The sequence below is a fragment of the Pelodiscus sinensis genome, chromosome 2 (genome assembly GCF_049634645.1).
Source record: "Pelodiscus sinensis isolate JC-2024 chromosome 2, ASM4963464v1, whole genome shotgun sequence".
In the NCBI taxonomy this organism is placed as follows: Eukaryota; Metazoa; Chordata; order Testudines; family Trionychidae; genus Pelodiscus; species Pelodiscus sinensis.
The window spans coordinates 110894948-110919239 of NC_134712.1; the positions used below are offsets into that span (position 1 = coordinate 110894948).

The window sequence follows — 24292 nt, forward strand, 5'->3', positions numbered from 1 at the left end:
ACAAACATTTTCTCTGTTTAAATCTGTATTCTTTGCATTACTCAAATTGCCATTGATGTTGATGGAAATTTGAGGTGTGTGAGGAATGCAGGAGTAGGCCCAAAATGATTATCAGGGTGAGGGATGGTAGAACCTGATGTTCTATTTTTGTCAGAGTTTTTTAATAAATTAAAGAGATGAGGGTATGTGGGGGAGGAGGGAACCCTTTGGGGTTTCATTAAACTTTTATGCATGGGATCTAAACTTGGCCAAATGAGTTGTCACATCCCTAATTTGTAGAATAATTATCAATAGTGACCTGAAGAACTTTTGCTCAGCACTCTGAGCTTCGGAGTGCCACAACTCACTGTGCATCAGATGAAAGCAGGAGAATTCTTGTTTTGTGCTGTGAATGTATCCATCCAGCAGACTTGTTGAGAAAGGTACTTTATGCTTCAAAATAAGGGGATCAATGATATCAAAAACATCTTGGGAAGATTTGCCTGCCACAAACGACATAATCTCATAATGGATAGAAATGAAAGCAAAATCTTAGTGACAAGCCGTCGCTGATGAACTTAAACAGATCTGTCTGGACAAGGCTGACCTTTTCCTGCCCGCTAAACAGACAGCCTACAATTAAAATAAATTAATGAATTAAATAAATTCACCACACCCAACTAGCCCAGGCAAAACAATGCACTGAGTATTTCTGTTAATGACCATTTATCCACATCTATTCATTTGTTATCTCCATCTGTTATGATTGTTTTCTCATTTTGCTGCAGCTATTCTTGCTACTTTGTTGTGTGTTACAATCATTGATAATTATGTTGAGCTTGCTACTGGAGTGCTGGTGCCTTTAAAAGTGCTCAGTATTTTTTTTTGGTTTTTTTTGTTTCTTCTCTTGCCATCTCTCTCTCTCTTGCTGCTTGCATGCAGACTTTTAAACATCGTTAATGGCTTTCCTTTCCTCCTCCCCAGCCAATTTCTCTGTGACTGCTTTTGCAAAATGCTTCTGGGTCCGATTCACACCACATAAAGTGTAGACAGATGAATGTTTTCTCTAATGTATTTATGTAGCTGATTAAAAAGAAAACAACCCTAGAACTAGGATTGGATTCATTACTGGCTTATTAGAGCGCTATTGTTCCTTGTATATGGAAGCACTTTATCCCAAATACATTTTTTGAAAAGTAAATAAATAATAAATGACAAACAACAGCACCAAGCTTAGCGCAGCATGAGTATTGACGGTGGTTACTGCTGACAGCTTTTTGCTGTTTCCAAACAATATGTTTCATTCCCTTAACTCCATTGTCACTGGTAATAGGGCTGTACCAAACTGTTCAGCAGAGACACATGTGATGGAGAGTATTCATGATTTCACTCTGTCTTGATTTGAAGTGGTGGTGACTAAAGCTTGCCTGGAGACTTAATCCTAAAACTCCATCTGAGTTACAGGCTACCTATATAGTGGAATTCAAAGATCTACATGCTTCTCTGAAAAAACAAAAACAAAATGACATTATTTTGGGGGCACTCTTCCTCTTAGAGCAATTTGACTCTGTTTAATTCCAAAGTGCCTTGTGAATATAGGGCAGACCTCTGTACACAGCTTCTTCTGGTAGATAAAGAAGAAAAGTGATCAGCTGCCCTTCAATACAGCAGAGATGAATTTGTCTTTATGGACTTGATCTCCCAAAGTTCTTTACATGTTCAACTCTCCAGTGAAATAAATCAGATTTGAGGATACTCAGCATCTTGCAGTAATCTGTCCTATGTATCTAACTCTTGAATAAACAGATATGCAAAGAAGTCCCTCTAATATAAGAGTCTAGAAGGTTTCAAGTTACAAATGCTTTTCCAGAAAAGCCAGTTGGGCTGAAGAATTGTTACAATATTGTACTTGCGCTTTATGCTGAATTATTCAGATAGGAAAAAGAAAATAACCAGCTGATGAGAACAATAGCAACCCAGTGGGACTGTCCCTCTAGTTTCTCACTTGGATTTTCAGGGTCGTATGTGTACTCATTGACAGTACATGTGTCTATCCTATAGCACGTATCTATGTGTGACATCCTTCAACTGCAACTTTTCCTGAAGGAAGATCTTTCTTTATGTTAATGCAAGTATTTGCCACAACATGAACTTAGTTTCTTTATTGCTACTGTTGTTCTAATACAAGTATAAATCTTAGCTTTTGTACTGACTTTACCAACTGCAGCATTTAATAACTTATAATAAAATAGCAGAAGTTACCTTACATGTATTAAAAGGTATTTTTCTGGTCGAGACTTGACTGCCATTAAGTGCAAAATACAAAGTTATGAAAACAGTTAACAATCTCTCCTATTTGTGGACATAATTATTGTATGAGATACAAGAGAACTTTCTTTTTACATTTCTAGAATGGTTTTTTTTCACCCATATTATTTTGGAGGATGCACCTTAATGTAGAATGAAGAGTGGGGAAAAAATGCACTGGCTGTTTATGAGAAGTGCATTTTAAGGTCACCAGTTGTAATATTCTTAATTCTTAAAGAGTTAGGCTCCAACTCTACAATCAAGTGTAGTAATGGAACTCTAAAGGGACTACTAGTAGTGGTAATAACTGTGTCCCCCTTGTAGGAGTGGCATGATCCGCCCTTTGCTTAGTTACATACAATAACTTATCCAAACAAGGAGCTGAAACCATAAATTTCTGACTTATATAAATAACCATCAGTGTGAATTCTGAACATTAGAATTCTTGCAATAAACTCTTTTTCATCCTTTATGAAGAAATCCACAAATAATTTCACACACTGAATCATCTTGCTATCTTGTTTATGAACATTTGCAAGCAATGGAATATCTAATGTGATGAATAAATTATTTGTTGCAAACAATTTGTTAGGCAACTTGTCACTATTTCTGTGCTGCTGTATTTCATTTGTAACATGTCGTGTGAGAATGTTTTACTGTGTACTTTCCAGAAAAGTTTAGTACACAGAATATTCCACAGAATGACAAAATGCTGCATGTATATCTAAGGCAAAGAAAAATTGCAAAAATATTGCAATGTTTGAGAAATTACATACAATTACTCTTTCTTTCTCCAAGTTGTCCACAAAACATTAGCTTTCTTATTTTCTGTCTTTTACGTGCTTCACAATACAATCTGAGTTTATATTAATACTGGTTGTATGCAAAGAAAGAACTATATGTAACAATGATTACATTACATTACATTACAAAATGAAGGGAAATTCTGGGAGGATTAAAAAAGATTAAAAGGAGAGAAATGGTATGCAATGAGCATGCATAGAAAAACATTGGAAGAATAGGGAGAGGATGTACATTATGTCACAAAAAAAAAGAATTTGAACCCCATCATGAATCTTATTGTTTTAGAACCAGTAGTAGTTTCTGATGATGCTTCATATGGTCCTATCTCATGGCTGCTTACTGTAATTTCATCAGCATTGTTACATCTGTTGAATTATTGTACAGTCCCATGGAAAGGGTTTGGATAATTACACCCGGAATATTCAGAATATACCAATTTGATTTAATATTAACATCCTTGTGATATTTGCAGTTCTTCCAGCACTAGTGAGATAAAAGACTGCATGCAGTTCAATATTCAGAATCTCATATATGGTTACAGTAAGAGTTAATGGCTATTGCAGATTTACTTCGCTCTTGAGCCAAGAAGGGATGGATGCTTGGAGCCAAATTTGAAAGCTCATCACAACAGCATGAGATGGAAAAGCAGTCTCTGCGACATATTGATAGCTGTGGATGACAGATGTGGTATTTATTGCCATGGACAGCAAAATTTATATATATTAAAAAAATGCAAACTTTGGAGAAACGATGGGAAGCACTGACAGGAAGTGCCTAAGAACAAATTTCTGCAAGAAAAGGCTGCTGGGGGAAGCAGCTTCAGTGAAAACATATTTTATCTGTTCTGATCTAGGAGGAAAAAGTATAGAACACTGGAGGAGTCAGTTTCTGAAATACAAGCTCCTTCCTTCTACTAAAAAATCTCCAAAACTTTTGAAAAGAGTGTAAATACTACTTGATAGGCTATTTTAGTAATAGGAATATATGAAGTGGTTCAAAAAATATAATAACCTAATTCCTTCACATTCCCCAAAGCTACACAAGCTGAAGTGAAATGACGTTCTGAAATTTTGCCCCATTTTTCTGCATACACACAAAACTTGGATGTGCATAGAACAACACTTTAGGTTCAAAATGTAGGTTTTATGCATATTTTCACCTAATATTATAGAAAATATTTGGAATAGGTGTATGTGTTTTATAAAACCCAATAGTAGAATTGAAATGTTTTAATACATTTTTAAAATAAAATCTCAAAGTAATACATTTTATTTAAATTTATACATCTCCCTTCTGTGTCCCCCCCTAAATAATGTAGCATTGTGATAATGCATGAGAACTAGAAAGTGAAATGAACTGTAAACAACAATGTTATTGACCAGTCTATTTACATTATTAAAGGGCCATTTCAGTATGGGTGGGTTGGACGAGGAGGACCGAGAAAGTATGAGGAGTTCTTTATCTCCATCACAAATGCATAGGGGCAGCACAAATTGATTTTTATTTAGAAGTTTTTCTATCGTATTCATCACTATAGTACAAGTGTCCCACAAATATTAAGGCATTTATTCTCACTATACCATTTAAATGGAAAGAAATTCAATTATACCCACTTTACAGATGGGGAAACTGAGGCACAGAGCAGCTATGTGTCACTTTAAAAATTAAAAATTAATTCTGACAGAAAATTAGGTTTTTGACCAAATGATTTTTTTTTTTTAAGTTTTGCTAAGTGTCTGCTTTCCATGGGATTTTCTAAGTTAAAAAAAATCAATTAAAAATCTGAAAACTGAAATCATACTTTGTTATGGAAAGTTGAAATCTGTACTGGAAAATTCTGACATTGAAGTGTTTCTGTGGGAAAAGAACCTATTTTCTCACTAGCTCTTGCAAAATGACTATCCCAGGTTGCCAGTGTCAGAGTTGAGAATAGAACCCAGAACTACCTAGCCCCCAGTGGTCTTAACCATAAGTCCATGCTGATTGGAACATACATGGAGTCTCAGAAGAATGGCTATCATGAGAGGGGAATGTCTGGATTCCATAGGTGATTGTTCAGTTGCAGTGCGTCCCATTGCTAAACTGGCTAATGAATGTTTCAGGAAGCATGAAGACTCCAACTGTAACTGGTTGGCCATTTTACTCCCTCCACCATTGCCAAGGCAAAGTTTGAGTCTCAATTAATTATGAAACAGTAAGTATATTTTAAAGTTCTCTCATCTTTGTCATGTGAGATGCCACTAATAATGCACAAGTGGGGAACATTTAAAAAAAATATATATTTTTTAACCTGGATGAATTATTTGAAATACGATGGGTATAAAAGAGGCTGCTGTAATGCTATTTCTTGCCAGCAATGGCAATAGAAGTTTCAAAAGCACAAATGAACCTATTGTCTTGAGATTTCCACCCTAATTTGCAAACCTCATCATGGTGGATACGTTATACAAATAATAAACTTTTGGACGCCTGTGCAAACTGAACTCAAACTTCACAAGCGACATTCTAGTCCTAGTGAAGTAAATAGCAAAAATCTCACTGACTTCACTAGGACTTAGGTTTTCTCCCAAACTGTTTTTCCCATTGTAGTGTAACCTCTGCTTCCCCCCCCGGGTTACTTGGGAGCAGGCCACACTTATCTGTGTGCCTGGGCACCTGATGGTTTTAACATTAAAGGAGATCCTGAGTATCCCAGTGGTGATGTTGGATAGTTGGGGATTCCCTATCCACCCCTTTACTGCAGTCCCTTGCTTCCAAAGCAATATACAATGGCAGTGTCTCCACCTGGCTGGCCCCTGTACATGATTAATAGCGTGCCTTGGAAACCTCCGGGAATAAATTTATTCTAGTAATCTGGATCTAACTCCAAAACACCAATTATAAATAATATACATCTAACTGATTAAATTAGAAATAACACACTTTTACTTAACAGTTTAAGAAAAGAGGGGTTAACAGACTAAAATTGAATAAAATAAATCTACAAAGTAGACAGAAATAAATTAAACACTTATCTAACTGGCATTTACTCTGCCCTTATTTATCCCACCCCAGAGCGTGCATTCCTCTGGATCTCAGAGTGCCAGATGCTTGCATGGGTGAACTTGGAGGTCTGCAGCGGGAGTGGAGTCAGCACTGGGCAGGTTCTGTGCCTGTCACTCCAAGCTAGGCAGCCAGCAGCTCTGGTTCCTGGGGCAGATCTCACTGCCTCTCTTTGGACCAAGAATCAGTCTTTTGTGCTCTGTTCCAGGCAGCACTTTCCCAAACAACACAGTTACTTAAAATACCTTCTGTACAGGCCCTTCTCAGCCACAGGCACTGTCAGAGTTTCTCCCTTCCAGAGAAAATCACAAACAGCCCTGAACAACTTGTTAGATCAAAGCCCCAGTAGGCACTCAGTAGCAGGCTCTAGCTTTCAGCAGCAGAGCCTAGACTGGAAAAAGCTCCACATCAGCAATCTGGTTTCTCTATCTGGAACCCCCAACTCTCTCCCTGATTTGCCTGGAAGAGAGTAACATTTCCCTCCTTTTTTCCCAGGCATCATGGGAGTTGTAGTCTCAAGGGCTAGATTGCAGCACAAAGGGTCCTCCCAGAAAAATGTCAAAGGCTTCTATAGTAAAAGGAGCCTACATTAGTAATGGGTATAAACCAAAACACATTGAACTGTGCAGGAGTCTGTCCATTACCAACGGTGGGGTTTAGATCAGTCCCTATAATATTTTCAGAATGTCAGAGTAGAGATAAGGATGCAATAGGCCAATGATGCATACAAGGTTACTAAGACAGGAAAAGGAGGTATAACCATACACCTGCGAGATTCCAAGCCATAGAGTGCAATATATGTCACAATAGTTTAAACTGCTGTACATTTAGTACTGGAAGATTTATAGAAAAGCAAAATATACAATTTATTACAATTGTTGCAATGAAATCCAAGTTGATCTGGTTTCTCCCACATGAGCTGACCACAATTTTAAGCTTGGCATAGCCCAAAAGCTTGAGGAATGTATTTCCAGTAATTGCCAGGCCACTTCATTGTTCCTGTGTATACATAAACACCAGGCTGTGATCATAGTGGTCATGCTTGAGCTGCTATCTGAAATTCACTTGTGCTAAAAGGATTGACTAATTTGGTTCATTCTGACAGCAGTTTCCATTTACTGTATTAGCTTTCTTTGACTTTAGTGCAATGCATCTCCAGATAGAATAAAAAAACAAAAACTGTTAAAGGTACAAGAAACGAGTCATCACCCTTGTCACACAGCAGAAAATGGTCATGTTATCACAGGATCCATTATTTGTCATCTTAGATATTGAAGCTGCTGGAACATCTCTTTGTAAAACACAAGCACCACAGAACGTGTAGGGTACATCTACACTGGGGAGTTATTTCAAAATAACTTCCCTTATTTTGAAACAACAGGGCAAGCATCCAAACAGCCAAGCATGTTATTTTGAAATAATGGGCTTTTTATTTCAAAATAATAACTCTTGCTTATGAAAAGGAATAAGCTTATTTTGAAGTAGTTATTTCGGGAGTTACTATTTCAAACTAACTTATTTCGAAAAAACTTGGTAGTGTAGACATAGCCGTACAGACTAAAGCACAGCCTGTAGTTTTTAAGCGGGGGATGAGTGGTGAATAGTATGAGTTGGTCAGTTACACAGTAAAGAGCATGTTTGTTTTTCTTGGCTTTTATATTTTTCACCTGTGCCCTATGTTTATATTTCTTTATATCTACAAATACTATTGCAGGTATGTTGTAATCCACTTCCTACAGCTTCTATTGTGCCGTTCTTAATCAGGCAAAATTCTTTGTGAAGTCCATGGAATATCTAAATTCTGAACCTTTTTCTCAAGCTAAGGTGCAACCTATGCAGTTGTTAAAGGTTTTGTGGTATTGTGTTAACTATTTGAATGGTTCACGTTCTAAATAGAGCAGTCTCTTTTTTCTTTCCTAGTAAATATCTTTTAAGCTTCTCTAAGTGTATTGATTTCTGGTAATTTAATGTGTCTGAACTATGAAAAGCTGTTATGACACTTTCAAACACTATTGCAATTTTTTATTTCCCCAGTCACAGACAAAAATGGAAGACCTTCCTTGCTTGAAACTTGTAATACATAATTCAGCTAGATCACCACTGTCCATTAGCCAGAGACTATAACTTTCAACAGCTTTAAAAGACGCACTATATTTTTGGGAAAGGAGATGAAAGAGAGCTGAGACAGGTCCCCCATGAATTCCCAGATCCGGTACATGTTTCCAGCAGCCCCTCCCCATTCTGGGAGTGCCACATAGATCAGGAGACTCCTAGAGTGGGGGAAGAGAGAGAGCCATACCAAGATTCCTCTGTTCTATATTCGGGAGATTTTTATGTCACATGCCTCACTATAGTATCTGAGAGCCTTCCAGTAGTGCATTAAGCAATATGATTACACACTGTCACATGTTGCTTGTTCTCTCATCCTCTGCCTAGAAGGAGAAGTGTGTGGCATACAGAGTCTTGTTTGATTTGGGTTGTTTTTTTTTCTTTAATGTAGCTGTTGTGGTGTGTTTATATTACAGAAGAAAAGTTGAAAGAAATGTGCTCTCCAGTTGTAACAAGTAAGTTGTGGGTTTGTGATAGTCCCTCCTTCATGGGGGAGCTCACTCCAGACTCTCAGACCACACCCAGAGAAGGTTCTGTCTCTTGCTTGTACAGATGAGCTTTCCTCATATTATTCAGAAATTTGTTGCATCAGAGGAGCAAAATTGTCAGCCACCCTTGGGAGGCTGAGAGTTCAGGCTTCCAACTCTGTTGATGATTCACGCTAGGCCCATGGTGTCCAACCAGTTCTGAAGCAGTAGCCATGATAGTGACTGCAGCCTTAGCGAACCAGGGCCGCCCAGGGAGGGGGGCCGGGGGCAAGTGGAGCAATTTGCCCCAGGCCCCGGGCCTTGCAGAGGCCCTCACAAGAATATCTGAAGTCTGAGGTCTTAGAGAGGGAGTGCCAGGAAGGGAACCCCAAAATTCCTTTGCCCCAGGCCGCTTGAATCCTCTGGGCGGCCCTGTAGTGAACTAGCCAAACTCAGCCAGCCAAATAGCCACATTGTTCAAGCCAAGTAGCCACACTCAACAGGTGAAATAGCCACATGTGGCTGGTCGCTAGCATGTTGGACACCACAGTAGGAGGCTGTTACAGTGGCATATTCTAGAATTTGCTGCTTCCCCTCCCCGTAGAAATCCTATGAATTTACATTCAAACAAACAAAACCCTTGTTAAAAAGAACCTGCTTAAGATTGCAAAGCCAAGCACCCAAAAATTCAGACATGCCAGATTTGTGATTGCCTGTAAAATCTTAATTGAGCCCCCTTGCATTTATGCATTCTAATCTTTTATTATACTATCAAATATTTTTTATTTTGAAGAATCTCCACCCCATTCAGTGCACGGTCAAATACTCAACGGGGTCGAATTAAGGTACTGCAAGTCACAGGTGATGCATGGGGGAGGAGGAGGGGGAAGGGGAGAATAAGAGATCTGTGCCTCAAATGCTATGAGTGTGAGGGATTGGCCAGCAGCTGGGGAGAGGGGGGAGACCAGCAGGGTTGGAGCACTGGGGACAGGAGTTTGCTCCCCCCACTCTGTCCAGCAGGAACTGGAGCAGCATGAGTGTAGAGTTGTGTGAGCAGGGGGTGCCTTGCTGCACTTTCCCAGCCACTGCCAGTGAGTGTGGGGAGGTGCAGACTCCTGCTGACAGTTCCAGTTCCGCATCCCTGCTAGTCCCCTGGGACACCTCAGTTGTAGAGCGGGGCAGAGGCAGAGAGAGAACGGAGCAGGGGGTGTAGAGAGGGCATGGCAGGAGTGAGGAGGCAGGGCCTGGGCAAAGGGGGGTTGTCCTGGTCCTTCCCCAGACTGAGGTGTGGGGCATGTGACCAGTGGCTCTGTTGTGGGTGACTGTAAATTTAAGATATTCTAATTTTTGATTTTGTAACCTAAACAACATTGTTTTATTTCTTGTTTTTTTGGATATAATTCAATATTTACCTTGCAGTAGTGCACAGAGGTCCCAAAGGAATCAGACCATATTGCAGTAGATGCTACACACACATATATGATCCCTAACTGAAGCTACATCTACGTTGCATCCCTCTTGCGCAAAAGCCTATGCAAATGAAGCATGGATTAGCATATTGCCACGCTTCATTTGCATAATTAATTAGCAGATGTTTTTGCGCAAAACCGCCTCTTGCGCAAGAGCTGTTCTTTCTGAAAAAATGAGGAAGAATGGCTCCTGCAAAAGCCTCTTACGCAAAAACGGCCCCTAATTAATTATGCAAATTAAGTGTAGCAATATGCTAATCTGTGCTTCATTTGCATAGACTTTGCACAAGAGGGATGCAGTGTAGACGTAGCCTCATGAGAGAGCTTCCAATTGACTAGTGGTACATGGCAAGCAGTTCCTAGGTCTTTCATTATTATTATTTATTATATTGTTGTTATTTTAGTTTGCCATTTCATTGAGGGATTGATGTATTGGTATTAGAAAAGATATATTTTTTTAGTGTATTTAAGGCCTCATCCAGATTTTACTGAAATCAATAGGGATTTCCCCATAGTCTTCAAACAGAAACAGACTCGGGTCCTTATTCTTGAGCAGGCTTTTAAATCAGGTAGGATGGGGAAAAAGAAAGATTAAAACACATGACCTGGAGCAAAATTTGATTCAATCTCTAGTTAGTGATAGGGCAGAGAAATTATTGTAACTCAAAACCGAAACTACAATTTTAGTCAAACTACATTTAAATGTAACTTCCTGCAGAAACACTCCAAAACACACCAGTGATACTTTAAGTATAAAGGAAAAATTATGTGTTAGGAGCTTTTTCAAAGGCAAGCACAGGATGGTTAGAAAGGTAGACAGAAATCCTCAAAAATTAAGAAACCATCTAATAGTGAAACTGACTCTCCATGTGCAGAGAAAACAATTTCCATGCATGTTATCCAAAATGTGTTAAATCAACTAACATTGATATAACTTCAAGCAATTAGGAGCATGCTAATAATGATATGAGTCTTCAGCTGTAAATAATTACGCTGCCTCAAGGCTATGCTTTAATTCTTGGCTTGCTGTATCTATAAACAATAATCAAACTGCAAAGCAAGTTGCGTTGTTTTTGTTCACAATTTGTGAAATGATTTCTCTGCCCTACAGTGATGCTGATGGCTATTGTGACCTTCAGGAACTCTGGCCTGTGAGGCTAAGAGCTAATGTGTACTTTCATCGATCTGAGTTAGAGGCACACAGCAGGTTACTGTGCCTGTTCTTCACAAGTACAAAAGCTGCTATCCTCAATCAGTGTGTGTTGTGAAAAGGGGGCTTGCTGCTGTGACTCAATAAATGGGGACATTAGGAGGAAATGTTATAATTGCTGCTACCCACATCTTGTTAATGAGTAATGTACAGTGAGACTCCATGCAATTGCAGCTAAGCTGTTTATACAATTTATTCTTATGTTGCAAGTAACATTTAACATAATGAAGAATCATAATTGTAGCCATTAAAGTCAAGATTAAGATTTGTTTAATTAGAATTAAGAAAATGTAGAATAGACTCTGAAAATGTAGGATTTGCAGGGTAGATACTGCAGCTTGTAGGAAAATTTGGTGGGATCGTATTAAAGAGCTTTGTCTGTATAAAACTGTGTGCTTTGGGCCCGATTCTTCTCTTATTTACACCAGTGTGAGCTTGGAGGAACTCTACAGAAAAAATATATTTATATTGCTCTAAAAATGATAGAAGAGCAGAATCAGGCCCGTGGATTTCAACTCCCTATTTTAAGTCCTAAAATCAATTTTATATCAAACAGTAGTATCTATAGATAATATGAGGAATGCATGGCATTTTATTTCAGGATATGAAAATTGTAGCATCCAAATGTTAAGTGTATATGTTTGTCTTTGCTGCAATTCTAAAACAAATTGCTGTTCATGGCACCTTAGGCACAGAAAACATCCCACAGACTTTCTGCTGAATTACTGTACATAGTGTTTTGCCTATACAGTGTACAATTATCCTATATAGTCTCTTCTAAAGGCTTTATAAACATTGGATCAGATTCATGCTTACATTAGCTTTTTGTGGTGTAAAGCCAGGCTCAGTGCCCTGAGAGGTAGACTCCAAGGTAGGGATGTAAGCGACTAGTTGACTATCCGATAAGCATTTGCAAAAGCCTATTAGATAGTTGACTAGTTCCTCAACTAGTTGTCCTCCCCTCCCACTGTCTGTTGGCTCTTAATACATTTAAAAATCAGAAGCGCAGCAGGGGGGACCCAGTGCGAGCCAGGCCAGCTAATTCCTGGTTCATGCCAGGTCCCCCCTGCTGCACTTTAGCCTTTTCAATGTATTAAGAGCTGGCGGCTCTAAATGTATTAAGAGCTTTAATCTGGCTGTGGGTCTCCATTTATCAACTAATCAAATAGTCGATTAGTTAATTAACCTATATTTAACATCCCTACTCCAAGAAGAGCTGAGAGGGATACTGTAGCGTGAGGTGGCAGGTGGTCTGTTGAAGACCAGAGCTACTCAGTGTCCAGCAGAGCTGACTGAAATATTGCAAAATTTAAAATCTTACTGAAAATTTGTGTCAGAATTTTGTAGAGGTAGGGGCGGAAGGGGAAAGGATGAAAATGTCATGTTGTTTTTCAATCAGGTCTATTATCCCAGAAGGGTAGCCGGGGGTGGACTGATCTAACACAGTATTATGACAGCTTCCAGCTACAAGCCTCTCAAGAGTCACACCAGAAGTTTGAGCTGCTCCCTCTCTATGCATGCTAAGGGAGGATGACAATGGCAAACCTATTTGCCCTCCAGAAAGGTATGGGGAAATTGTGGTGTCAGAAAGTGCACTGTACAGCTACCGTTTACTGTTTAGATGAATAAGGCTCATCATCTGGTTAATCTTCATCATACCATTATGAGTCAGGCAAGTATCATCTCCACTTTAGAGATGAAGAAACTGGATTGTCATAGGTTAAGTGACTTGCACAAGGCCACAAAGAGTGTCACTGTCACAGGTGGGATTAGTACCCCATCTTGTGCTTAGACAAAAAATATAAGAGCCTCTTTCTAGCATTTTCAAATTTTGATGACTTACCATGGGCATGATTTCAGCCAGAAGCGAAGTAAGAAGCAAAAATCAGTAGCCAGTAAGATTTTGTATGGATTATAGGTACCATGATTAAGGATATGTTACTGGGGCATATCATGTTTTTCAACTATCCATATAAAATTATTAACATTTGTAAAGGAAACACTTTTTGATAGTAAATAGAGAGGCTGCACTTACATGGAACTATTTTTCTTCTATTTAAAAAAATGTTGACTTGTTTCTTGTCCCTTTCAGATACAGGTTTTTGGTTTACTTCTGTAAGTTGATTGCAGTAGTGTTTTTAGTCAAGCTTTATAAACGTCACTCTAATGAACAGATTACTGATTAGTCATGAAAGTGGTGGTCAGACATTTAGTAATTTATATAAAGATTATATATAACAAACTGAAAAAAGAAAGGTCAGATCATTGCTACTCTCTATTGTCATATCAAGTGAAATCTATTTTTTTTAAATGCTAGTATTAGGAAAAACCCTCAATGTAAACCTGTTGGTCAATATTTGTGAAATAATAAACTCTGATGAACAGCTGCAGATTCTATTATGATGTTGAAGGTCATTGACAAAGTGAGTGCTGATTATCTTCATATTTAGAAGCCATCGATCCTTTTAAACTAGTATTTCTATAAATATGAATCAAAATAGACATTGATTTCCTTTCTTTGCAAGCCACATTCTTTAAGATAAGGGCCATATTTGAGTGTGTGTGATTGGCTGGCAGAGAATGGTTAGCTGTATAATTGGTGACATTGTACTGTTGGCTTCTTATGTCTGGTAGAAAAAGGGATATTTTTGGTAATGTTTTTAAAGGCAAGTTTTTAAATACACTGAAATATTGCTCAGTGAGACGTGAATTGCTTAGCCAGTGGACATATCTTGAAATTTTCAGTTATAGTTTCAAATGAAGTCCCTTATGTGTTCTGTAAACTAGTGACATCATGTTTTTAAAGTTGAGTACAATTACACTTGCGCTGCTTGGAATTTTTAAGATGTAATCTTTTTCCATTTCTTTGTAGACCATTTCATCATCATATAGCTGATGCTAGTTGGCTTTCATATCAGAAGGTCCAAGTACTGAATGGGCGTGGAGAATGAGCAGTTGGCCTGAAAACAGATGTGAGTAACTATTATGGGATTAACTGGGTACTTTGTATGGGCCATGCAAGAAAGTAAAAACTTCTTCTGTCCCTGCTTTGGACATAGAAATATCATTTCAGGCCCAAGGTTTGCCATGTTGGCACTTACCCCAATGCATATTCACTTACAGAACTATACAAATTAAAATGTACATTTCGAATTAACAGTAAATACGGATAAATGTAACAACAGCCCAAGAAGTTGATTATGTTACATGATTAATGACAAGCTGCAAATCTCACCATTTCCCCCCAAGCATTTTAAGAGAAGCCAGTTTGATGGAATGGAGCACAGATGACTTAGGTTGTAAGCTCTTGGAGGAGGGTTTTTTTTTGTTCTATATTTGTACAGTGGCAGGCACTGTGGGGTTCTGGAACAAGACTAGGCTATTGAGTGTGTCGGTGGTGGGAATAATAAAAATTAATAATAATAAATAGGTCTTTTTCTAAGTAATTTTTAATGGGGACCAGCTTTTTTGCTCGGTATAAGTGACTCCAATTGGGTGTCAGTTTGGCTTTGCTAAAGCCCTTTATGTGGAGTAGTGTGTACAACCAGAAACAGACTGGGAAAGTCAGAATCCACTTTCCAGCTTCCTTCTGGTCCAGGAAGGAGATTCTGTGTGTCATCCCTGCCCTGTGCCCAGAGTACTATGCTGGGAATGTCTACAAAGTTGTTCTAGCCACTTCTTCCCACTGAGTTGCAACTCACATGCATGGGGGAAGACATAGCAACCCTGCAGTGGCTGTACCATCCCTCTGTATTCACAAGCGATGGAAAGCCAGCATGCAGGAGAATGGTCACTTTATACACTCTCCCTCCCTTGCTTAGGACAGCCTGCAAGAGTGCTTTAGGTCTCTTAATTACCAAATGGGATGAGCATTAATATGATATGTAGTGACATTTTTATATATAAAGCAAGTGCTGTCAGCCCCTGCTCCCTCACCTTCAGTGAAGACCCTCAGTCCTACAAAGCAGGTATGTGAGTTTCATTAAGTTAAAATCCCATTGGGATTTCCACCTGTTAATTACATCAATTTATGTATTTTATATATTAATTTGTATTCATGTATGGAATGTTTAGAGAAGTTTTTGATATCCTAAAGCAGATTATAAATTATTTGAGGTGATCAGAGCCAGGGTAGACACCACAAACAGTCCGCAAATTTGTCATCTCATTTTCATTCTTTCCCAGATTTTTTTTTACCGCTTACAACGGTGTTCTCAATATCATGATTTTACTCAATGAGAAGAAATACAGGTGACCCCTGAACTTACGACCTAATTGGTTCCTAGAGAACCATCATAAGTTGAGCCATCATAAGTCAAACCCTTATTTCCCATATGCGCAATGTTATAAATGGTGGTTCCATTCCTGAAAATCCATTTTATACCCTAAAAATACCAAAATTGACTACAGAAATGGAGGAAAACTAAACTAAATAGTTCAAATAATGCACAAAAATAACTAAAAAGTGAAGACCGATGTGGTGGAGACACATGCGGTTCAAGCAGCAGCTGCAGACTGGTGAGTCTGACTGACTTTGTACGTTTCCTGGTTTGGGATGATGTGTGGAGTCTGCATCATACGCCGTCATAAATGCAAGCTGCAGATGTAAATTGGGGTTTTTTAGGAGCTATCTCTCATGAAAAAAATGGTTGTAAATGTGGGGGGTTGTAAGTCAGGCAGTCATAAGTTGCCTGTAAGTGGTAAGTCGCCTGTAAGTAAATCACTGCCAGCAATGATTAGCAGCATGTCATATTCCATATGACCAGCCAGCAGGGGGTGCCCAAAAAGATGAAGTAACCACCACCTTCCTTCTGAAGTCCGAATTCAGTTTCCTCTGTGATCTCCTGTCAGTGACAGATGTGAAATCATTGTTGTGCTGCCATCTCTTAGGTCTCTTTGCAAAAAGCTACTGGTTTGCTGCCGTAACTGGCTAATAAAAAAAAAGTTGGAACTAAAAATATCAGACCTGTACTTGAATTTTCTTTAGTGGAAAGTGCAAATATAATGACCATAGAAAACCAGTTTCAATACTTCAGATAACAATAGGTTTCTAGTTGTTGAATGCTCATTAGCTTTTTCTTTCAGGGTTCCTCTTCTGATGCAAGACTCTTTTGCTAACCTAATTTGGAGCAACTTCCTGCCAAATCAATATCAGTCTTCTGGCAAATATTATTAAATATCTGTTTGATACCTATTTACAACTAGGAAAATAATTTTGCTGCCAAGGGATTGTAAATGTGTGAAAAGACCCTCTGACAGCTTCCTTCACTCACTGTCTACAAGCCAGCGTCTGTGTGCCAAAGCCAGAAGACTAAGACGAAGAACATAATTAAGGAAACATATGAAGGCTAGCGCAGGGTTTGAGATTAATTAGCTGTGCGTCAATAATCTCATCAATATCCGATTAACAAATGACACATTGCCCAATGAAACATATTGATTCATTCACACTCCACACTGTTAATAAATTGAAGCTGCTTTGCTAAATGAGAGAGCTGACAAAATAATAACTTCCTAATACTTCCCTAGTATTGTGATAAAAACATAAAATTAGCCCGAAGTATACTTAATTTAGTAGTGCTGTCATTGCCTTTATGAAGCTTTTTAACATGAGGTAGGAAGGTAAAACAGTTCCTTTCATGGACTAATTACTGGGCTAGGCTAACTGAACAGATGGATAACTATTCATGTAGACATTATAACGTATTATGTATATATGTTTTCAGAATATGGCTCCTAGTTGAATGTTTTTATGGGTTATTTAATTTCTGAAGAAATGTAAACTTTTTGAAAATATTGTGACATTGTAGTTGATCAATGGTCTTTAGTTGGTACATGCAGTCAAAAATAAGGGTAAAACCCTGGCACCATTGAAGTCAATGAGGTTAGGATTTCATCCTTAAGAGTTTACATACACATCACTAAATCACATCACATAAGGCCAGACGAAAATTTGATATGTCAGTGAGAAAAATTAAGAAATAGTCTATGAAGACGACAAATATAGAGCTGACCAAGAATTCCCATTTTCTTATTTTAATGACAAGACCTACTGTCTACTTCTACAAAAGAAGTTCCTTGTAAAAAATGCAAAACCTGCACAGACAAAAAAGTGAATGCTGTTTATTTTCCTTGCGCAACTGGCAAAAGCCAGCAAAACCTTGTTTAGAAGTGTGACAATCTAAAAAACTGTTTTTTGCTCTATAAATGGCATTGCATGTTTTGCCATCATAATCTCCTAGTGATTGCCACTAGACATGTCAACATTGCAGTGTGTTGTTTCTTAGCAGTGACTGGACAGTGATAATTTTGTTGTTGCAGCAACTTTGTAGGTTTTAAGATTTCTTCCATATTGAAACAAAACCAAATTTTTTCCAAAAATGTATCTGGGGTGTATGATGCTGACTAACGCTAGTCTGCTGATTAGGGTAGTGGTGTCAGAAGACCCTGGTTCAAATCCCTGCTCTCTCAGATTCATGACAAAGTTTTTCTCTTCTCAACTTGCTCCATATTGGGTAGATCAGGAATTTGAGTCTCACTTCACCCCAGGCCAGGATCACAAACCCACCCAGCTATCGGATCTCTGTATCCATTCCTATCCCTCAAAAATTCTCCTTCTTGAAATGTTTTGTCCTTGACAAAAGTGTATAGAAATTCACATAAATGCTAATGTTCAGCTACTGATATAACCTCTCTCCCCTGCACTTCTTCTATCTCCTTTTCACTTAGGGCAGAGTCCAGTGAGGTTCTGAGTTGACCCCAGGAGCTGAGCACATTCACGGAGGAAGGAACCACCAGGGCCATTTAGTCTAACACCCTACCAGTTCCTTGTGGGACAGGAGGGCCTCCTAGCTACTTTATTTACAGGTTTCTGGTTCCTGAGCCACTTGCTTTGCATGACCTCGTGACCCAGCGCAGGTGCAAAGCCAGTTTAACTGGCTAGTTAGGGATTCTTCCAGCCTAGGGGAATTCCTAGGTGGTGAATAGCCAGTTGCACTACATCTGTCCTCATCCCCTTTGCTGGAACCAGAATAGAGGGTGTGTCAGGGACATGGTGAGGGGAAGGAGACTTTTTTGGAATGTTGCAGCTTGGGCAATCCCAGGTGGCTGGAACAGCCCCTTGGTGGCCATTGCACATGAGGCAATATTGAGGCAACTATAAATTGTGCAAGGAGTCAAATCAGTTCCCAGGTGGCTCTGGAACTAAGCATAAAGGTGTTAAGATGTTATCGATGTTGAACCCCCAAGCTATGTTGAATGCAAGTTGAGCACAGCTGAGGATTTTGTTGTAGAGTCATTGAAGAGCTGTGGTGGCAATTTCATCATTAAGACTCCCACTCAGCAATACTCTTAAGCAAGTACTTGGTAGTTTGCTGTCATACATTTTATTTTGATGTCCTAGTGCTTTGTAGGGACTGTTAATTTTTAAAACCGTCATCTCATATTTGTCAGAAGAGAACTATTTTTATAAAGTTTCAGGTGTTCTATGAAACTACGAGACTGCAATCTGGGAGCTAATAGATTTTTTTTTAAATGATCACAATATTGTAGTAAAGGTCTAGAAATAATGTCTATGTATTTGCAACCTCAATTGTCTTAGCATTCACAAAGTGTTTTGTCTGTGACCTAGAAATTAATGATTGAAAAGCTATGCAAGTAAAGTGGCCCATTGTCTGCCATTGTAAGACTGTTCACCACAGTGATGTGCCATTTCCAGTCCAGTTTGTAATGAACCAGTCAGCATATTGGTCCATCTGAATTGGGCTCTTAACTAACGGTCATTAGCTTTTTAGGTTTCTGTGATATGCTGAATAACTTGGAACAACTAATGATTTTATTGCCAATCTTAATATTTAAAGTTCTCTGTGGAGTCATATATGGTTCTTAATGAAACCATTATTTATAGGGTTAAAATCTCACAGTAAATTCCTGTCTTTCTGCCTCTATACTGAAATTAACACACATGCACAGCCTAACTTGGATGAATAAAAAGCAGCTTTATTTATCTTATAATATTTAGTGTTGGCTTGCATAACTGAAATTTAAAATATCAGGAATTAAGGACACAAATATATTGTATCAACTTTTTGTTCTGGTAGATTTAGCCAACGTCTAGCCTGTATCATTAAAATAGCCTCTAGCCAGATTACTTTTGGTAGTATTCCTATTACAGTGCATTCCACCATGTACTACGTGTTCTGGCCCCACATGTAATAATAAGTCAATAAATTATTTAAACTACAGTGCTACATATGGGCCCCCTTATGCTAGGGACTACACACTTGTAAACAGACAGTCCCTGCCATGAAGAGAGTCTAGTCCAACAAATCCTATGAGAATGAAAGGCTGCTCCACCTGGAGTGCTAGCAGTACTTTCAGAATATCTAAATGAGCGTGTGTAGTATCCTTCCAATGAAAATCTTGCCCAGTGAAAAGGTAACTAGTCCTGCTCAGTCCATCTGAGTCTCTTTCTCCCAATGTCATACTGACACCTAGCACAGATAAGAGTTTCTCAAGGGGTCCCTGAAAAGAGGTGGTGATTAGCTACTGCAGGTCTCTCATTGTGAAATCACTATAGCACATTTACGACAAATAATATTTAGATTAATCTTGGGTATCCCATCTCCCCACTACCTTTACATTTTAACCAGGCATGATCCCTCACATCTGAATATAGTTTTCCTACCTTCAGTTTTCTGAAACATTCAGCCTGAGTTTAAAGCAATGAAATGAAATTTTCATCCATGTGGTTTGGGTGCTTGCTTTAGTGTGACTGTATGAAATTCATTCCACACCAGCTCAGTGTGTGGGCATAAATTGGGCTAAATACTCTTGCAGCCTCTCTTGGGGCAAATTCGTAGAGGTGAAGAGCACCCAGTACTTCAAGCGAAATTGTTATACCTGCAGGTGCTCTTGACTTGGTAGGGTAAGACCCTTTGCCAACTTTGCCCAGTACTTATTTACTAAGGTAACTCACCGCTACAGCAGGTAAGTGGTACTCAGAATTTGTAGCTCCACTAAGAAGTACAAATCCACGAAATATTTTGACTGAACTCCAGGAGCAGGTCAGTAAATAGTTGTTGTTCGTCCATCGTATTCGAAGAGGACCTTGACATCTAACGGGTTATGGACTGTTCATGGTGTGTCCGCAAATGGCTGATAAGGCCGATACGGGCACGGAATGTTCTACCACAGGTCGGGCAGACATGTGTGGGCACCACTGTTGCAGCTTTTGCAACTCTGGCTTTACGGAGTGCTCGCTTCTCTTGTGCTATGGTTGTCCTTCTGGCTTCAGATGTTTGACAGCCTTGGTAGATCAGCGTGTGCCATGTTGATCGGTCTTGTGCCAGGGTCTCCCAGGAGGTGGTGTCAATATCCAGGGACTTGAGAGAGGCTTTAAGGGTATCTTTGTATCGCTTCTTTTGTCCCCCGTGCGATCGCTTCCCTTGAAACAGCTCACCATAGAAGAGCTGTTTAGGGATGCGATGATCTGGCATCCTTGCAACATGGCCTGCCCAGCGTGTCTGAGCTTTCATCAGCAGGGTGTAAACTGACGGCAGACCTGCTCTAGAAAGGACTTCTGTGTCTGGCACCTTATCCTGCCACCGGATCCTCAGAAGTCTGCGGAGGAAAATCGTGTGGAAGTGGTTCAGTTGCCTAGCGTGCCTCCTGTATACAGTCCAAGTCTCACTGGCGTACATCAGGGTAGTTAACACTACTGCTCGATAGACTTTAAGCTTTGTAACAAGGCTTATTCCACGGCGGTCCCACACTTTGGTCAACAGTCTGCCGAATGCAGAGCTTGCCTTGGCGACTCTGCAGTTGACCTCGATGTCAATTGTCACTGAGCGGGAGAGGGTGCTGCCAAGATATGTAAATTGGTCCACTGCTTGCAGCTTTTGTCCCTTCACTGTGATGGTGGGCACTTGATGCTGAGCTTTTGGAGCTGGCTGGTACATCACTTCGGTTTTCTTTGTGTTGATGAGAAGGCCGAAGTTGTCGCATGCTGCTGCAAATTTGTCCATGCTGGCTTGCATTTCCTGCTCTGATCCAGCATTCAGGGCGCAGTCATCAGCAAAAAGGAGATCTCGTAACACAGTCTCCTTTATCTTGGTGACAGCCTGGAGTCTTCGCAGGTTAAACAGTTTCCCATCGGTCCTGTATCTCAGTCTGATTCCCAAGGAACTGTTCTGAAAGGCGTCTGACAGCATGGCTGAAAACATTATGCTGAACAGGGTCGGTGCCAGCACACACCCTTGCTTGACGCCGTTTGTGACGGGAAAGGCCTCTGAAGCTTCTCCATCATCCAAAACACGAGCCGTCATGCCGTCGTGGAACTGACGTACCATCAAGATGAATCTGTCAGGGCACCCAAACTTCGACATGATGCGCCACAGACCTTCGCGACTGACAGTGTCAAAAGCCTTGGTGAGATCCACGAAGGTGGTGTACAGTTCACAATTCTGCTCTTGACACTTCTCTTGAAGCTGTCGGGCTGCGAAGATCATATCCACCGTGCCACGCTCTTTGCGGAAGCCGCACTGTGTCTCGGGTAATAAACCCTGTTCCAGGTGGTTAATCAGACGATTCAGCAACACTCGTGCAAGGATCTTACCTGCGATGGAAAGCAGTGATATTCCTCTATGATTATCGCAAACTTGTCGATTTCCTTTCCTCTTGTAGAGGTGTACGATAGACGCGTCTTTCAGTTCCTGAGGAATAGATCCTTGATTCCAGAAGGACTGGAACAGCTGAGTGAGTTTGTTGACAAGCACTGCACCACCACCCTTATAGACTTCCGCTGGAATCGCATCAGATCCTGGGGCCTTGCCACTGGACAGCTGGCTGATGGCCTGTAAGGTTTCAGTCTCTGATGGTGAGACATCCAGGCTGTGGTTGATATCCGCCTGGGGCATTCTATCAATCGCCTCGTTATTGATGGAAGATGGGCGGTTCAGTACGGATTGGAAGTGCTCAGCCCAACGCTGTAAAATCAGAGCCTTCTCAGTAATGAGAGTTGCACCATCTGAGTCCAGTAGAGGGGAACTCCCTGAGGGCTGAGGTCCATACAAGGATCTAAGGGCTTCGTAGAACCGTTTGGCATCGTTTCTATCAGAAAACTTCTGGATTTCATCTGCTTTGGCACTCAACCAGGAGTCCTGCATCTTACGAAGCTTGTTCTGTACGATCCTGCGAATGTTGTTGAAGGCATTTTTCTTAGCTGTTGACGATGGGTCATTCTGGTGAGCACGGTGAAGGCGATGCTTTTCAGCGAGTATGGCCTTGATCTCTTCATCGTTTTCATCAAACCAGTCCTGCTGTTTCCTGTGTGAGGGTCCAAGAACCTTTAGTGCAGAAGAGTGCACAATATCCCGGAAGCGTTCCCAGTCCTTCTCAGCATTTTCCTCTAATTGCAGCTCTAAAAGTTGGTTGCCAAGATCTTCTGCTAGTAAAGTTGCTGTGTTGGGGTTCCTCAGTCTACTGACATTGATCTTTTTCATCACAGCTTTGTTTCCCTGCGGACGTCTCTTTGGCTTGATGCGAAAGCTTAATTTGGAGATAAGTCTGTGGTCAGTCCAACAGTCAGCACTCGGCATGGCCTTGGTCACCCTTACATCCTGTCTGTCTTTCCTCCACACAATGACATAATCAATGAGATGCCAGTGCTTAGAGCGTGGGTGCATCCAGGACGTCTTTTTGCGAGTGGGCAGGCGGAAGATGATATTGGTGATGATCAAATCATGAGCCGCACATGTCTTCAGTAATAGTAGGCCATTGCTGTTACATTTACCGATTCCATTTTTTCCAGTGACGCCATCCCAGGCAGTGTGATCAGATCCTACTCTCGCGTTGAAATCGCCAAGTAGAATCAGCCTGTCAGTGCGCTTCACGGATGAGAGTAGGGCATCGAGATCTTCATAAAACTTGTCCTTTACTTCATCCGGATTCGTCATTGTGGGCGCGTAAGCGCTGATCAGTGTGGCTTGCTTTCCTCTCGGTAGTGGAAGATGCAGTGTCATGAGTCGGTCATTCACGCCCTTGGGAAGACTGGTAAGTTTGCGGACAAGATGATTCTTAACCGCAAAGCCAACTCCAGATTCACGACGTTCGTCACTGCTGCGTCCACGCCAGAAGAATGTGTAACCACCTCCTGTTTCCATGAGCTGACCTTCATTTGCTAGACGAGTTTCACACAGTGCCGCAATATCGATGTTAAATCTTGTGAGCTCTCTGGCAACCAGGGCTGTTCTTCTTTCTGGTCGGTCTGCTGAAGGGTTGTCCTGAAGCGTGCGTACGTTCCATGTGCCAATAGTGAGTGGTGTCACCTTGCATTTTGTTCGAAATTTTATTGTTCGACCGCATGAGATGGGATCCCCTCCAGCCGCAGTAAGCTGGCCAGGGTTCTATGAAGCAAACAATGTTCAGGGCACCTTTTCTAGCCCCTTCCTCTTACTACGGAGGTGAGCAGTGCAATCCTAAAGAGGGCTGCTCAGTCACTCAGGTAGACGCCGAATCCAGCTGTTGCTTCCACCAGCAAGAAGACAACCATTAGACCTGAGCCGCCTGTGTGCAGGTCCGCGGCTACAGCTCCCAGTGTATCCACACCTGCTGCTTCGTCGCTCGCCCGTCGCCACAGGACTTAGGAGATGTCGAGATGTCAAGACTTGCGCGTGAATTGGATTAAAGTGAGGGAGAGGTGCGCATAGTCAGCCTCACTCTCTCTTCCCAGATTCCATCTTACTCCAATGGCAGGACTAATGTCGAGACGGTTGGAGATGGGCTGGGCGCAGTGGTTGACCAGGGCATCTTTCATGTCTTGCCGTGCTCTTAGCGTACCACATCGCTTGCAGAAACCACCTTCATGACCGTTGGTCCTATTCTAGTAGGTCTCATCCGCTCGATCC

At 40.5% G+C, this 24292-nt stretch overlaps 1 protein-coding gene across 1 annotated transcript in view; it reads left to right on the top strand.

Annotated features, from left to right (window-relative positions):
- Nucleotides 1–24292, top strand: part of LOC102458814 (uncharacterized) — a 492720-nt gene that overhangs the window by 194853 nt on the left and 273575 nt on the right. The window contains exons 3-4 of the mRNA XM_075919824.1: nucleotides 12787–12951; nucleotides 14260–14359. The gene's annotated coding sequence lies outside the window, so the exon portion shown is untranslated. The remainder of the gene's footprint in view (nucleotides 1–12786; nucleotides 12952–14259; nucleotides 14360–24292) is intronic.